Source organism: Bison bison, unplaced genomic scaffold, assembly GCF_000754665.1.
Source record: "Bison bison bison isolate TAMUID 2011002044 unplaced genomic scaffold, Bison_UMD1.0 scf7180017864530, whole genome shotgun sequence".
NCBI lineage: Eukaryota > Metazoa > Chordata > Mammalia > Artiodactyla > Bovidae > Bison > Bison bison.
Genome location: NW_011495080.1, coordinates 5,089,475 through 5,107,308, shown reverse-complemented (window position 1 = coordinate 5,107,308; position 17,834 = coordinate 5,089,475). Strand labels below are relative to the sequence as shown.

Below are 17,834 nucleotides of genomic sequence, written 5' to 3'. Positions count from 1 at the left end.
TCCATGGAACACAAGTCCCACAGGATTTTCCACCATAAACGGGTTCCTTGGGCAAAGGATTTGGGGCAATGTCCTGAAACCCAGTGCATTCTAACATCATTTAAGATATTTCTAATTGTTACAAAAAAAGGTCTGAAAAGTCTTTGTAGGAAGAAATAGCTTTAAAATTCTCTCAGCATTTTTTCCAAACAATTTATTTCCTAAACCATTTTTTCACAGGAACACCTCTTAGCATCCCTTAAAGAGGACATTCCCGGGATTCCCAGGTACGCTGTGGGACACAGGGACCCAACTCTGGCTTCTGATTCCAAGACAATTTCAGGAGTCAGGAACCAACAAGTAAAGCCATTTCTGCACCCTACCCTACCCGCCGTGTTTTAGCTGAGTCTCTCCCTGTTTTATTCCAGCCTCCCAGATCCCCATGTAAGCAGAGGGTCACAGCTAGGGAGTCCTCCTAGGGAGTGGTGAAGACCTTGACAGTGGCTGCTGAGGGGCCTCCAGTGCCCCCCCCACTGAGCAGCTTAGGGGTTGGCACAGACCTCCCTGAGGCTCAAAGATCCTACAATGGATTTCCCCCTTTTTCTCAGAAGAACTGTCTCTCCTAAGAGTCATTCCATCTCTCTATGCTTTGATTTTCCACTCTATAAAAATGAAGGAAACAAACCCTGCTTTTTGATGGGCATCCATAAAGCCTATAGAGCTCATGCCTGTAAACGCCTTTGGACTTTTTGGAGAAAGCAGGGAAATAAAATACAAGGTGTCATTTTTTTAAAAGCTCCAGTCCAGCCAAAGGAAGAGGCTTCTGGAGAACCAGCAGGCAGGCTCTTGCCAGCAGAGCCATGTCAAAGTGGCCAACTCCAATCTTTCCAGGGATTCAGGGGCCCTCAGCTCCCTCCCAGCAGTGGGGGGCAGGGGTGACAGGCAATGTCTGTGTGCCAAGCATCTCGACCTCCCTCTTATTGTGGTGGGGGCAGCCAGGGCAGGGAGGGAGCACTTACAGCCTCGTGCAGAGCAGACATCCACCCCACATCCTGCCTTTGGCCTCTCTCGCGTCATCTAATCCAACAGCCCAGACCAAACACAACCCCTACCTCGCTCAATCGTGTCCGACTCTTTGCAACCCCATGGACTGTAGCCCACCAGGCTTCTCTGTCTATAGTAAGAATACTGGAGTGGGTTGCCATTGCTTTCTCCAGGGGATCTTCCCGACCCAGGGATCAAACCCAGGTCTTCTGCAACACAGGTGGATTCTTTACTGTCTGAGCCACCAGGGAAGCCTCTACTACCTCCACTCCCTCCAAAAACAACTGCAGGAGTCAAAGGCAGGAGGAAGCTTTCAAGGTCCAGTTTGATGTTTATGGTTCTTTCCTAAAATGAGGAGCTAGGGAAGGGAGAGACAGCTAGGGTGGAGAGTAGAAGAGATGGAGAGGAAACAGGAAGGACAAAGCCCAGATAAAGGACAGACAATGTCTTCTCCCTGGTAGACATAACCACGGTGACTGCCAAGCATTCAGAGGGCAGCTTAGGGATCTTCATGGCCTTGCACATTCCTGCCTCTGGTCCTGTCCTCACCCTGGACTTTCTCAGCCCTAAACTGTGCTACCAGGATGTCTGCCATTAGCCAAAGGATCTCACCCACTACTACCATTTTCCAAGTGGATAAGGCTGAAGGACTGTCCACTCTCCACAAGGGGAAACTGAGGCAGGGAACAAGGCTGTCCATGTTTCCCACCACCTTGACCTGACACGACTCAGGTTGTTCGGCCCCCAGGACTGCAATTCTGAGTTTTAAGTAACTAGATACCTTTCTCCTTCACTGGGCAGAACATGAGATGAAAAACATCCACCTACAAAACAGAAGTGTGTATTCAGCCAATGGCTGCATTAAATCCTTGCTTGTTCAGAGGCAGAAAGTCAGGGACCCACAAGTGTTTACCATGGCAGCATCTTGCACTGCAAAAGCCCTGGTGAGGAATGTTTTCATGGTGGGGGGGCATGAGAACAGCTCAGCCTGGTGTCCTGGCAGCCAGGACTCCACCGGTTTCAGCTCAAGTCAGCTCCCTGTGAGACCCACACAGGGGGCAGATTCCGGGCTCCTCACCTAGACCTGCAGGTACATCCCCAAATTGCTGACCTCATGGTATTGTCATCAGGCTCAAATGAAGCAAAGGCCTCAACTGGGGCTCCTACCGTGGCCCTAGGATTCTGGAGACAAAGATAGCTTCCCACTCAGACTCCCCTGTGTCTTGGTTTCTCCCATCTGAGCGCAGCCCTAGCTGAAAAAGGGTGATGGAGATGCTGGGCCAGGAGCCTGGACCAGACACCAGCCTGGGTGTGCATGGAAGCTGAGGTCCCCAACTGTGGCATAGGGTGGGGGCGGGGTCTTACTCTTCGCTTCCTCCAGCCGGGGTTGATAAGGGAAGGATTTTTAACAGTGAAGGAGTGGGAGAAAACACAAGACTTGGGCTCACACGGCAGCTGAGCAGCTTCCCAAGCATACACCTTGGCACAGCCTCCTCCCACTCTCTGGGCCTACCATTCCTTGACAGTAAAAAGCAAGACTGGCTCATCCTGAGACCAAGGTGACACAACAGGTGTGAAGGCACTGGCTAAACGGGAGCCCTCAAGGTACAGTGTTTCTTCGGGTTCATTTTCCTGATGGAAATCCTGCTCAGAACAGCCTTCGGGGGCGGGCGGGGGGAAGGGTGCAGCAGGGAGTGGCCCTTGCGTGCCCCCGGCCAGAGCATAGCTCTCTGAGGACACCACCCTCAGAGTCTGAGCCAAAGCATCAGAGTAATTGCAGCATGGGAGGAGAGGAACAGAGGGAGGGTCCCACAGGGCCTGCAGACCCTGGGGGGCTGGGGTGTAGGGAGCAGATGCCAGGACCTGTGGAAGGGAAGCCTAATTGGCGAACACCTTCGACAAGCAAAGGCTGGAGTGGATTCCTGAGCACCTTGGGCAACAGGAAAGGAGAGTGTGTGCTCCTCCAGCCCTGGCCGAGCCCTCCCCTGGGCCCCATTAACAGCAAGATTAGAGCTGGAGCCAGAGGAGCCAGGAAGGGGCTGGACTCTGTGGTAATCAGGAGCTGGGCGCGCCTGCAGGCCCTGTCCCCTGCCAGTCCACAATTACCCACGAATGAGCTCTGGCCACCTCTCCAGGGCTTATTCATTAGACAGCAGCTTCATTCTTACCAGGGAAAAGATTAGGGTCTGCTGCATGGGAATGTATGCAGGGGGCACCCCGTGAACAGACCCCAAAGCCTCGGACAGGGCCATAGCCTCTGGGATTCCTTCTGGCCCGTTATGAAGATGCTGCTGCTGCTGCTGCTAAGTCACTTCAGTCATGTCCGACTCTGCGACCCCATAGATGGCAGCCCACCAGGCTCCCCCGTCCCTGGGATTCTCTAGGCAAGAACACTGGAGTGGGTTGCCATTTCCTTCTCCAACGCATGAAAGTGAAAAGTGAAAGTGAAGTCGCTCAGTCGTGCCGGACTCTTAGCGACCCCATGGACTGCGGCCCACCAGGCTACTCCATCCATGGGATTTTCCAGCAAGAGTACTGGAGTGGGGTGCCATTGCCTTCTCCCATTATGAAGATACCAGATCTGTTTTGCACAGATGTCCTCATGGGGTGCCTGACTTGTAAAGTGAGACTGGTGATCCACTGGATTCTGGGGGCTGGCCATGAGCTCAAGGATGGCACCGTATTTTAGGCATGTTTGTACCCTTAGCTCAGAGAAGGCAATAGACATAGACAATTCATATAACCTTTGTGAGTCTTAGATCTTTGGGGAAATTCATGATACCTGTCTCAGAGAGGTGTGATCAAGATTAAAGGCACTCAGGTTATCAAGATGAAAGAGCAAAGGTGGTTCTTCCTAAAGATCTATCAAGGCCAATGAGGCTGAATAAAGGAGAAATAGTCTTAGGTCCAGAAGAGTTAGGGCTGGGTGTGTGTGTTAGTCCGACTCTTTGAGATCTGAGAGAATCTTGCCTGGAGAATCCCATGGACTGTAGCCCTCCAGGTTCCTCTGTCCATGGAATTCTCCAGGCAAGAATACTGGAGTGGTGTGCCATTCCCTTCTCCAGGGGATCTTTCCAACCCAGGGATCAAACACGGGTCTCTTGCATTGCAGGCAGATTCTTTACCATCTGAGCCACCAAGGAAGCCCTGGTTAGAGTTAGGGCCGCTCCTTAGAAATGCAAATTCTGGTCAGCCCCACCCCAGATCTACTGAATCAGAAAGTCTGGAGCTGGGGCTCAGAGATCTGTATCTTAACCCCTTCCAGATGATTTAGTAAGAAGCACCATCCCAGGTCACCCACGGGGGTCTCTTCCTGGCTGAGGGTGCCACAGACTAGGCCCAGGAGAGAACGCCATGTGACAAGCATAACCACCAGAGCAGGACCCACTAGACCTGGAGGCAGAGGGGCCCTGTGGCCGCCTCCCCGAGCCGAGCAGCGGTGGTGAAGGTGGCGTGGGGAGCCAGAGCTGACACTCCGAATTACAATCTAATAGCTTACCGCGCTTACCTCGCACTCAGCGGCAAAGGTTACCGTGCAATTACGTGTCGCTACATACAAATGACAGAGCAGTTACGGTTACTTTACCAATTACAGGGAAATTGCTCCCACTCTGCAGACAGACTGGCACTCTGAAAAGCTCTATCATCTCCACAGAAAGGGGATTTTAAGTGCTGCCAGCATCCTTCCTGCTCAGTCTCCCCAGGCTGCAGGGCAGAGCTGCAGAGCAGCCACCAGGGACCCCAGGGGTTTCTGGTGGTCTCTGCAGAGACCCCCTGAGAACGGCTGAAGAAGGAGTAGACCTGGGAGACAGTGGGCATCACCCTCCGACCCCTGCCCCACCACCACCCTCATAACCTGGGCCAATCCATCCTGAAGCCCTCCAGTGATGAGGCCTTGGGTGGGGACCTGATTCTGAAATCACTCTTTGTCCTGGCTAGCATGGCCCCCGGCCTGGTTCCAGATGCATCCCTCTTGCCGGGTGGAGCTGTTTTAGTCCCGCCCTTAGTCACCCCACCTTTGCAGAAACCCCAGATCGAGTCCTTATTATGGAAAGATCAGAACTAGACCAGAGCTCAGTGGTTCAAAAGCAGTGCTAATGAGATAAAGGTCACCAGGTCCATGCCCCTGTGGGCCAATTAGCTCAGCTCTGGGACCTGGTCTCTTCCATAGCCATAGGCTTCCCCCTTCACCCCAGACATCCACTGTTTACAAATATCCCAGACTGATCCAAAGGAGGCTGACCAGGTGAGCCTGCGGGGATGGGCGAATTCTCCACCTGGGGATACAGCTGCCAACCACTCTGAGCTGGCAGCCACCGTCTCTGAACCCAGGAAGGAAAAATACAAAGTCAGACCTGGTCCTCCCATTGCTCATGGTAGCTCCTGGCCTAGCAGGGAGATGAATCCTTCCATCTGGGAGCAAACCCATTCTCCAGCTCTCTCTGAAGGCAAAAGTAGCATCCAGCCTCGAGCCATCTAGTCCTGAGCACCCTGCACCCACCCCCAAAGCTAGGAGGCTGGACCATTATGGGGAAGAAGGCATCTGAGACCTTCCCAGGCTCACCCACTGTGGGGCCTTCAGTTGGGCCTTTTTCCATCCAACTTTTGGTCTCTTGTGCTACTGGAGCTCTCCGTTGCCACTAGAGGACACTGAGGCACTAAATGAAGACAGCAGTATTTATTGTTCCTCGCTGATTACTTTGCTTAAGAGAGTTTAGGAGGATCTACTAGGCACCAAGCAGCAGGTAAGGACCTAACAATAGAAAGATGGCTTAGAGGACCTGCAGACCAGGTCCATGACTAGGCAAGGCCATGTATGCCCAGCTTCAGTTGTGCACCGGGGCTGGAGGGACAGAGGGTGGGACCATGACTGCTGAGGGGGGCAGTAAGGCTTCAAGGAAGAGGCAACACTGGGGGTCAATTGTGGGTTCTCCATCCAGGACAGGGCATGGCCATGCTTTCACACATTGTACAATTTTAGAGGAAATTGACCCCAGAGCTTAGAATTGAACAGCCCCATTTTACAGAAGAGAAAAATGACCTCTCGTGTTCTATCAAGGTACTGAGAAATAGATACCAGAACCCCAAATTCCCAGTCTGGAGGGAAAAAAAAGTGGTATTACATAGAGGCTTCCTCTAGGGTGCTGGAGGGTGGCGCCAAAGGGACCAGGATCAGGGAACTGGTCTCTCAACATGCCAGGATGAGAGAGGCTGCTGGAGGGACAGGCCTGACTTCTTTTGCTACCATCCAGGAAAAGCCTCCTGCCCTTCTGTGATCTCTGGGAGAAACCGAACCTCCTGTCTGGAGGAGGCCCTTGGCCAGTCATCAGAGTGGGCTTCCTCCTTTCCTGGGCCAACCTGTCCCTAAGGAGAGGGAAAGCTGAAGTTTATAAAATAAACACAAGTTAGAAGAAAAAGAGGTGCCTGTTGATGTGGAAGAGTAAAGGTCTTTAGATTCTTCATGCTCAGCGGCCCCAAACATGTACCCACTAATTAATACACTTACACACACACACATATACTGGGAGCTGACCAGAGTAGAGCTCCACAGGAAACAGGGACTAGGTGAATTACACATGCGGGATTCCTTTATAAAGGGAGATATTGATCAGGTAAGTACAGTAGCTCATGTCTAAATACAGACTCTAGCTGTATATCTCTGCAGTGCAGGAAAGTAATGATCCCCACTTATTGGGGCCAGATCTCAAATAGAACCGCTGACCCCACGGCATTCATAGATGTGCCAGGCTCTGATGCCCACAGCATATCTATCCCTGGAGACGACTCTGTGTGCCCTCTGACAGCAGGCAGGGAGGGAAGCAGGGAGAGTCCTCAGGGAGGCAGGAACCTCATGGGGAGGCTCTGGTTGGCTTAAGGTTACTCTCATCAGAAAGCTTGTTTCGCCATAAAATATTCCCATGTGCCTTGAGCACTTGTTTCTAAAACAAAGAGATCCAAAAACTCAGACAATATCGCCCTACGATTGCTTACTGTTTTTCATAAACTTTCCTCTTTTTCATACTTTCTAACCCTGTCTGAAGCTCTGCCCAGGGCCCAGGCTGATCCCAGGCAGTCAAACTCACTTCAGAGCCAGAGAAACCCCAGTAGAGGCAAAGGTTGGCCCCACACCTCGGCCGTGAGCCCAGATGTCAAGAAAAGAGCATGAAGGAGACCTCGTCCACTTAGTTACTAACACATTATCTCAGAACGGCTCTTTATTGTGTCTTTTTCAATGAGATTGAAGGAGAAGTGAATGTGCAGAGAAAGAGAGAGGAAGCCAGCAAACCGCAGTCACAGTAACCTGGTTAGACCAACACATTATCGAAGGGGCTTTGTGAAAAGTGTCTTGGGGTTGGAAAAAGAGCCCAATGAATCACACCGAGATTCCCAACGAGCTATGTGCCCTGTTTCTAAGCATCTCACAGAGATGGGTACCAAAACACGGGTCGTCTAAGTGGCCATTCACTCATCATGATAACAAGTTATCTTTCTAATAGGCAACTAATGCCACTAATTTGAGCTGCTTTCCCAAGAGAGGAACACTAAGCCCACTCCAGGCTGTAACCAATGGCGAGCCATAGCAATGCACCCCTCCTAGGAACTGCTGAGCATGGCAGGCAAAGAGCAGCTCCAAGTCAGGAACCCCAGGGATCAAAGCCCTGACCTTCTCCTCATTAGCTCAGCTGCTGAGAGCCCCAGGTTCCTCCCTCTGGGTAAGCAAAGGGCCAGGACACCATGACCAGAGATTCAGGCTGGCCAAGCAAGAGAAACACGGATGAAACTCCACTAGTCCAGTTCTGCAGGTAACCTCCACGATGGGTTCAGTGCAGAAGCCAAAGCTGGACCCCTGGGAAAGATCGAAGAAGGCCTTGGAATGGCACCAAGCAAAACCCGCACGTGCGTCCCTTTCCTTGGGTACCTTAAGCTTCAGAGGTCCCCAGCGGCTGCCTGTCAAGGACCAAGAGCCACCTCCCCATCCCCAGACCATCAATTCCACATCCCCACTGCTCTCCCTGTCTACTGCAGACAACCTGAGCCGCCACCGGAACGGTAATTGGAGCGGGGCACACCACAATGATTAAGTTTGTGTGTTTTCTGGCCGGTGCTGGGAAGCAGTGGCCCCGCTCGCCAGGCTGAATTACGGAGGAGGTCATTCCCTTGTTAGGAGGAATAAATTTTATTAGCCCCAGTCTCGTTGCCATGCATCTTCCCCCTCTTCGCTCCTCGGGCCCGAGTGTGGGTCTGGATAATGTTGCCGGCACGCAGGATAAATCAGCCGAACAAATCCCATTATATTTTGGAACACTGACAGAGACACAGTAATGACACCGAGACTGGGAAAAGATGCAGGCTTTCTTCTCCCCCCGCTGATGCCGTTTCATATATGCAGAAGGCATGCAGGGCCCAATTCACTAGGAAAAATTAAAAAAAAATATGTAAATTGAGGGACTGAATGGAGAACTCCGTGAGTTGTCTTTTTTCCTTCTTTCCACTAACTTTGTAAATGAGGTGACACCAGCGCCGTGTGCCAACGTGGAGCCATTCCCTTCTGCCTTACAAAAACCAGAGGAGCACAGGAAGGTGACCGCAGGGAGGATCTAGCTGGAAATGTCTCCTCTCCTTCAAAGGCCTTGACTTTGTATTCATATCATGTGCTGGATGGCAGGGAAGGCGGGTGGGCACGCTCCAGGCCTGGGATTCCGAACATAACATCTGGGTCTGGCACAGCCCAAATTTCTCAAAAGCAGACATCGGTGGAGAAAAAAAACATTAAGTATGAAAGCACAGCAATATTATGAAATCCCTTTCTGTCTCCTCAGGTGGTTACTGTAACCCAAGGAGACTATACGGATGATGCCATGAGCTATTTCAGTGTTCTACAAATATAAGGTGTTCTGTGTCTATCATCACTTATGAATGTCTCTGTATTTCTCTTTCCCTAGGAATCTCGGCATACTTTATTAAAGGGATATGGTTTTATCGCCTCCTTCTAAAAGATGAAATGTATGATTCAAAGCAAAAGGGAAACCGCTCACCAGCTCAGTGACCTCTCATGAGATGGACCTGGCTGAGACTCAAAGACCCAAGCTCGCAGGCCAGCATCCTGGCCAAGACGCCACCCTGAGAGGATGATAGGAGTTGAAGGAAAGGCAGAACTGGATGGATAAGTCGGGCTGGTCTGTGTGCTGACCGAATGAGAGGCTCGGCTGCTGATTTGGGCTGGGCCATTGCACACCGTCTAGGGGTGTGTGTGCACAAGTGTGTGTGTACACGGGCGTGGGTACATAGCTGTACTTGCGGTGTGAGCTGCTGTGTGTGGTGTGGGGGTGTGGGGGAGGATCCATCACAGAAACGGGGAGCCTCAGGGATGTCTTGCACAGAGTATGAGTGTAAGTGAGAAAGTGAAGCACAGCAGAGAGAGCAACAGAGGGAAAAGACAGGGGACAGGCAGTGTGAGTCGGACATCCAGGCAGAGAGGATGTGTGTGCACGTGTGGGTGTGCACCAGAGTGCACGCCTCTGGGGGCTTCATGAAGTCAGGGTCAGGATCTCAGTGTGAAGACATGGCAAGACTGCCCCATGCCCTAATCCCCCACTGGGCAAACCCCACCCTGTGGCCGTGCCAGGTGTCTGTGTTAACATCTGCAGGCCTGATTCCTGGATCTCATCACCCTCCCTGCTGGCCCGATGGGCTCCAGAGTGGTTCCTAGGAAGTCACACCCAGCCTAGGAGGCCAGCTTCAAGCCCCTTCCTCTCACCAGGTCCAGCTCATCACCTACAGCTTGGCCACCATCAGGGACCCAAAGCCCTGCATGCTCTTGGCCGGGATGTAACGTTTATTGCAAATGCTTTCTCCCAAAGAGAAAGAAGTAGGTGTCCTTTTCAGCTGAATACCTGAGACAGAAGCCTTCTCGTGGGGAGGGGGAAGAAGCTTGAATCTATAATGACTGGAGTTGTAACGTGGCAGGCCCCCAGTGCTAAACCAGAAGAGATCATGGGGCTGTGAGGGGTGAGGGCTTGCACCGATGTGAAAGGAGATTTGTGATGTGTGCTGTCAGGGGGACTTGAGTGTGGTATATGGGCTGGGTCCCAGTGTGTGTGTGTGTGTGTGCAAGTGTGTGTGCGTGTGTGTGTGAGTGAGTCTTGAATGTATTAGAGCTGAGGAAGGAGGGATGAGGGGCACGCAGGAGCAGGAGATTATGGTCTAAGAGAGGACTTCAGCTGAGCAGAAAGAGAAAGCCTTGCCTTGCGCCATAAACAACAGGATACACCCATCTAGTCGGAGCCGCCCTTCCTGCCGACAGGAAAAGAAAACAGCCCGAGCAGATGGGCACAATCCAGCCCCCGGAGCCTGGGGTGGCTGCCTGGCCGTTCCGGATACGGACTCTGGTGGAGTGTCAGGATCCCAGGCGCCAGACCTCACTGAGTGACCATCCAGGCCGGGCAGGGAGGCCAGCCCGCATCCAGGGAGTGACCCTGTCCCCTCCCAGGGCTGCCCTGCGAGAGCAGTGGTGAGTCAGAGTGACGGCACACACCAGTGGGTTCTCCTCCACTGCTGATGTGAAGTGAAGCTTGGGGTTAAAAATGAAAAGCTCAGTCCGAGTGCCTCTGTGAGTCTGAGAGGGACTGGCAAGTCAACCCCAAAGTTGAGAAGATGCCTGGTCTGGCAACAGGTCTCAAACAGGGGCTCCAGGAAACGGGAGGGATTTCCTGGTTTTGCAGTGACTGCAGAGTCCCGTGGGCATGTAGGGCTCTATAGTCCAGCAACGCAAGCACCCAGCACCACCAATCATCCCCCTGCCCCAGGTCCCACTACGGCCCTATCGAGAAACACCAGTGGAAAGAGCCCCAGGCTGAGAATTAGGATGTATAGAAGGTTCTGCTCCACCAATTACATGACCTTCAGTGAAGTCCTTGACTTTTCCGATCCTCCATTTCCTCAACTAGATGGGATGTCTGCCTTCCCTATTATCCTACAGAACTGCTGGGAGAAGAAAAGGAGGTGATGAAGCCCTTTATATGTTGTCAGGCCCCACAAGGACTCCAGTGGGATTGCCAGGTGGCTCAGAGGCCAACACACTCTGCTTGGAGGCTAGACAGGGGTGAAGCGGGAATTCTGGTCATAGTTTCTGCCCCATGGACCAATGTCTACTATTGGACGGTCACTTAAGTTCAAGCCTTGGAGGCGGAGATTAAGCAGCTGAGTTCTGGTGGCTTAGATAGTAAAGAATCTGCCTGCTATGCAGGAGACCCAGGTTCAGTCCCTGGGTTCAGAAGATCCCCTGGAGGAGGGCATGGCAACCCACTCCAATATTCTTGCCTGTAGAATTCCATGGACAGAGGAGCCTGGAGGGCTATAGTCCAGGGGGTCACAAAGAGTTGGAGACTGACGTTTTCTGCCCCATCCAGCCTTCTCAGCATTAAAGCTGATGCTGCCTAACTCCCACACCCACTTCTCAACTGGTTCCAAACTTAGGGAAGACTTAAGTGGCATGAGTGATGGTCATTCCCAGGGCCACAGCCCTTGTTCCCATCACAGAGGCTATAATGACCTGCTTGGAGGCATCTCCCTTCTGGACTCTTAGGCTCCTAGAGACTGATGTCATTTCATGATTCTTGGCATCAGCCAGGAGAGAGTACATTGCCAAGGGCCTAATAAAAATTTCATCCATTCAATAACTCATTTGTAGGCAGAAGGGCTAGTGTTCTGTAGGTGACCCCGGAAGGCTGAAGAAAGGGTGAGGAGGTGTAGATAGCCATTCCTGGGGAGCAGTAGGATGCTCGGCTTCTCTACCCACGAAGAACACAAGGTCTTGGAGCCCAACAGCACACTTTCCAGCCTGGTGGCCTCACTCCAGGTCAGGATTCTTGGTGCTCCCAGAAAGCGACTGAGAGCTGTTACCTTGGCCTGCTCAGGTCATGGGATATGACAATAGCCTCGGGCTATGAGCTCCTCACCCCAACTGCAGACAGAAGAGGGTGTGGGGAGACCAGGCAGTAGCCCTTAAAGGGACCAAAGATAGAGACCATCTCAGTGCTAAGTAGCAGAAACACAGAAATTACACTGCCATCTTTAACCCTCACCCTGGATGCTCACCAGCAAAGGGTGTTAGGCTGGTCTACAGTCTCCCAAATCCTAAGACACACTAGGAGGAGGCCTGGTCGATCCCTCTAGGACCCATCCTCTGCTGAGGCCCTCCTGAGGTCCTTAGAGCAATTTTCAGATACCAGCCCATTTGTTCTTGGATACCTCTTTCCATCCAGGCTGGGGGAAAAAAACCAGGACCCAATAAGGAATGGGCCAGAAGGCAAAGGCAGAAGTTTCTTCTCCCCTCCCCTACCCAGCCCTCCCCAAGCACCAGCAAGCGCCTGGGCTGCTTCCCCAGCCTCTACACCTGATGCCCATTCTGGGATTTGCATTTGCAACATGCACTGACATTCACTGGGACACAATCCCATGAGGAAGCCACTTCTCGCCAACTGGCCCTTATCCATGATGGGGGCTCAACCAGACTTCCCTGGTTCTCCAAGAGTAAAGACAACAGGTTGCTCCCTACAGATCAAGACTCTAGATTCCCAGCCCAAAGTCTGTCCTCTCACCTAGTCACCAGGCTATGGGCCACACGTGGCTCCACTGATGCCCCACACTTGCAGGCCCTCGGACCTCATCTTCCCTGAGTACAGCTGAATACAGCAGGGACCTGGTGAGGAGGTGGGTCCTCAGGTTCATACTGCTTCCTGCTCGGAGTCCTGGAGGCATGAGTTCAGGGGAAGAAATGTGAATCCCAGGAAATGGAAGAGACCAGAAAAGCCTGAAGAGCACCATGGGACAAGTATTCTAGCTCAAGGAATTAGGACAAGAGTGCATTAAAAACGAGTCACTGGACAAAAGGGATGGACTTCCAGTTATAAAATAAATTAGTCCTGGGATGTAATGTAGAGCATGGTGATACAGTTCATGATACTGTATGCGCTTCCCAGGTGGTGCTAATGGTAAAGAACCTGCCTGCCAATTCAGGAGACAAAAGAGATATGGGTTCAATCCCTGGGTTGGGAAGATCCCCTGGAGGAGGGAATGGCAATCTACTCTAGTATTCTTGCTATGGACAGAGGAGCCTGGCAGGCTACAGTCCATGGGGTTGCAAAGAGTCAGACACAACTGAAGCAACTTAGCATGTACACACGGTGTTGTATATTTGAGAGCTGCTAAGGGAGTACAAACTGCGGAAAATTCTTCAAGAAATGGGAATACCAGACCACCTGACCTGCCTCCTGAGAAATCTGTATACAGGTCAAGAAGAAACAGTTAGAACTGGACATGGAACAACAGACTTGTTCCAAATCAGGAAAAGAGTCCATCTACATTGTATATTGTCACCTTGCTTATTTAACTTATATGCAGAGTACATCATGAAAAATGCTGGGCTGGAGGAAGCACAAGCTGGAATCAAGATTGCTGGGAGAAATAGCAATAACCTCAGATACCCAGATGACACCACCCTTATGGCAGAAAGCAAAGAAGAACTAAAGAACATCTTGATGAAAGTGGAAGAGGAGAGTGAAAAAGTTGGCTTAAAACTCAACATTCAGAAAACTAAGATCATGGCATCTGGTCCCATCACTTCATGGCAAATAGATCAGGAAACAGTGGAAACAGTGAGAGACTATTTTGGGGGGGGGGCTCCAAAATCACTGCAGATGGTGACTGCAGCCATGAAATTAAAAGACAGTTGCTCTTGGAAGAAAAGTTATGACCAACCTAGACAGCTTATTAAAAAGCAGAGACATTACTTTGCCAACGAAGATCCGTCTAATCAAAGCTGTGGTTTTTCCAGTAGTCATGTATGGATATGAGAGTTGGACCATAAAGAAAGCTAAGCACTGAAGAATTGGTGCTTTTGAACTGTGGTATTGGAGAACTCTTGAGAGTCCCATGGACTAGATCCAACCAGTCAATACTAAAGGAAATCAATCCTGAATATTCATTGGAAGGACTGGCTGAAGCTAAAACTCCAATACTTTGGCCACCTGATGCAAAGAACTCACTCATTGGAAAAGACGCTGATGCTGGGAAAAATTGAAGGTGGGAGGAGAAGGGGACGACAGAGGATGAGATGGTTGGATGGCATCACTGACTCAATGGACATGAGTTTGAGTAAACTCCGGGAGTTGATGATGGACAGGGAGGCCTGGCGTGCTGCAGTCCATGGGGTTGCAAAGAGTCAGACATGACTAAGTGACTGAACTGAACAGAGTAGAGGTTTGTTTTTTAGTATAATTGCTTTACAATGTTGCGTTAGTTTCTGCTGTACTATATGAATCAGCTAAATGTATACATATATCCCCTCCCTCTTGAGCCTCCCTCCCACGCCCCCCATCCCACCCCTCTAGGTCATCGCAGAGCACTGAGCTGAGCTCCCTGTGCTTTGCAGCAGCTTCCGACTAGCTAGCTATTTTACTCATGGCAGTGTATATATGTCAATGCCACAAGAGAATAGATCTTAAAAGTCCTGATCATAAGAAAACATGTAACTACGTACGGTGATGGATTGTTAACTAGACTCTTGCAGTGATCATTTTGCAATATATACAAATATTGAACAATTATGCTCTACATCTGAAACTAGTGTCATGTTACATGTCAATTTCATCTCAATTTTAAAATGAACCACTTTGTAAGCTCTTTGAGCTGTAACTATGACAAAACCTACAGGGGACCCCAATCCTACAAAGCATAAGTCCTAAAGTCAGCCTCCTGTACCTTACACACCCCTCCTCCACTTTCCTGCTTGAAATGTCACAGGACAGAGGTCATCTGAGATTGTGTTTCCCTTCTCAGGCCTCCAGGGAATCCCAGACTCCAGGCAAAACAAAACAAAACAAAACAAAACAAAATTCTAGAATTCGTCCCATCCCCATCCCTCATTGCCTCAAGGTAAGAAGGCATAAGGGAAAGGAATGCAATGGCCTTGAGAATGAAGAGTGCGGGAAAAGCTGGGTTTGCTAACAGTGTCCCTGAGAGGGCTCCTCAATGGGAATGCTCAGGAGCCTGGCCTGGCTGAGGCGGGTGAAACCTGTGTGGTCTGGGCTGAGGCCAAAAGAAGCGTAGCCTAGCCCCAGAGCAAAGTAACTCGAGCATCGGCTGAATCAAAAGAAACTGATACTGTGCATTAAAAGCCAGTGTGGTCTTTTAGACTGGCTGGGGAGACAGCCCCAGCCCTGTGTGGAGTTTCTGGCCTCCTCCTTTCTGCTCTCAACCCTGAACTTGCCTCGAACTTGAAAAGGCTAATTAAAGCCCAAAGAAAAATCAAAAGCTTGTTATCTGGCTCCATTAGTCCCAGTACTGGCATTAGCCTGTCTTGCAAAGCTGCCTTTCCTCTGTTCTCTCCAAGGCCGCCAGGCGGATGTTAGGACCTACAGCTCTGCAGACTCCCCATGATGAACTCTGCTTTTTGTGCTGTGGCAGGGAGCAAGGGCGAGACAAATGCTTGCCTGTGGGCAGTCAGGCTGATCCCCACCGCTGATTTTACTCCCAAAAGCATCGCCCCAAAAGACAGGCTAGGAGCAAGTTTTCTGCAGCAAAAATAGCCAACCCCTCTAATCTCAAAAGAACTAGCTGTTAAGTAAGCACACAGCATAAACTTACTATTTTCTAACACAAGGAGCATGTGTGTGAGCTCATGGGGGTATTTCTTGTGTACATGCAATGCATGTGTATAGAGGTGTGTGTGGGCGTGTGTGCAAGCGTGGTGGCGAGAGGCAAGGGTTTTCTCCTCAAATGCAGTCTCTGCCATGCATACACAAAATATGTGACTTAGTGCAACTCACTCAAGTTGTCGGGCCTCAGAACAAAGATACAGATTGGGAGATCTCTGAGCACCTTCCCGTGGAAACACTCTTGGGGCATTTCCCCCAGGGACCTACATCTGAGTGTGTAATAAACATACACACAGCACAGCATCTGGCCTGTCATTCCTTGTCTTCATGTGGGAGCAGTCCACAACCCAGGAAGCCCATAAACCCATCTTATAGATTCTTGAGTGGATCACCTACTGCCCAAACCAAAGTCTCTAGGGCTCAGCAGATACAAGGGAGTCCCCTCCATTCCCTGGCCTCAAGCCCCCTCAATGTGTTGCTTCCTTCTCTGGCTCATGGTGCCTCTTCAATGCCTCTTCAATTCCCTTTGTGACACTAGGGGCATCTCCTGGCTTTTCAGGACCTCCAAGAAGAAATGACATCTTATGATTTCAGCCTCTGGAAAATGCATCACTAGAAAACAGCCTGAGCCTAAATGCTAGGGCACCAAAGACAAACTTTGGGTGGCAAGTGAGTTCCTTCTTTCTCTTCCTCTCCCCTGCCATCACCCCAAATCCCAGTACCCCGAGGAACGACCTCACCACATGCTGGGGGTGGGGTGCCAGTGCCCTCTGAGGGCTGCTTGGCAAGCAGCCACACTTTATGAACGAAACTTGCACTTCTTAAATCAGTCCAAATACCCTCTCCTAATATGGGATTCCATCAAAGTTTGACTAGGAGTCAAGAACTACATCCACACAACTGAATGCTTCTTCTACCTGATGAGTGAACTGACTTTTCTTCTCCTACACTAATATTATGGGATAGGTTTTCTCAAACAAGGTTCATAATTTTTCAAATGGACAATAAATAGGAAAAAGGGAAAGGAGAGAGACACAGGGCATAGAAGATGCCAATAGCTGAACCTTCCAAGTCACTTGAAGAGTGGTTGAGAAAAAACAACCATGAAGATGAACAGAAGTCAAGCCATAGAAAGGCAGGTGCTTTTCACTTTGGGTCACAAGTGGGTTAGGCTGGGAGAGGCAGGAGTCTGTGTAGCCCGCAGCACCTGCGGTCACCCAGCAGCCTGAGGTCGTCTGTCCATCAGGACCCTGGGCAGGCTTCCCAAACCAACCCTTCATTCTCCCCTTCCTCCAGTTTCCTTCAGCCCTTCTGTCACCCAGCACTGCTCCGTGGCTGCTTCTGGACATTGTGACATATCTCCTCCATGGAACTGTGCACACAGAAGATGCCTAACAAATGCAGTTTTCTAAGCAAGCTCTGTTTTTCCTCTGTGTTCACTGGACTCTCATCCTATTCCTTCTGATCTTATTTTGCCATTTCCTAAAGACACAAGGGGCTAAAAACATACCTCTTCAGAAGTTCTACATCTACTCCAAATGTGAAATGACTGCCTCCCCTACTCCCAGTAGTGGTTTTACTCTAAGCTCTCCCCCCATCACCCAATGGTTTTATTCTACGCTCAGAAGGGTGACTAACAGGTGTGGTTGGTAAGAAGGTGGGTACACCAGTGCACGAGGTGAGGCATCCAAAGCCAGGGCTCTGAGACAATCTGGAGGGATATGGTGGGGAGGGAGGTGGGAGGGGATTCAGGATTGTTGGGGGGACACATGTATACCTGTGGCTGATTCATGTTATGTATGGCAAAAAAACATCACAATATTGTAATATAATTATCCTCCATTTAAAATAAATCAAATTAATTTAAAAAAAGAAGAAGGTGCGTACACGTCTGGGATCACAGCACACACAATGCAGCCTTCAACAATGCCTGGTCCTCGCGGAATGTACAGCATACAATTCCCGCCTATTCTAGCCCCTCCTCTTTCAGCCAATGAGCCAATCAGAACAGAGAAAAGTGCCGATAGGAAATCTACATTCAGCTCCGGCTCTGACTCTCATAAGCTCAGTGCTAGTGGTCACAGCATGCCTGAGCTGGTGATGATCCGAGCCTAAGGAGCCCCAGAGGTGGGATATACTTGTCTCATCTACAAA

The 17,834-nt window shown here is 50.6% G+C and overlaps 1 protein-coding gene across 1 annotated transcript in view; it reads right to left on the bottom strand.

Moving 5' to 3' along the window:
• Nucleotides 1-17,834, bottom strand: part of PLXNA4 (plexin A4) — a 476,871-nt gene that overhangs the window by 383,178 nt on the left and 75,859 nt on the right. The gene's annotated exons all lie outside the window — the stretch shown is intronic.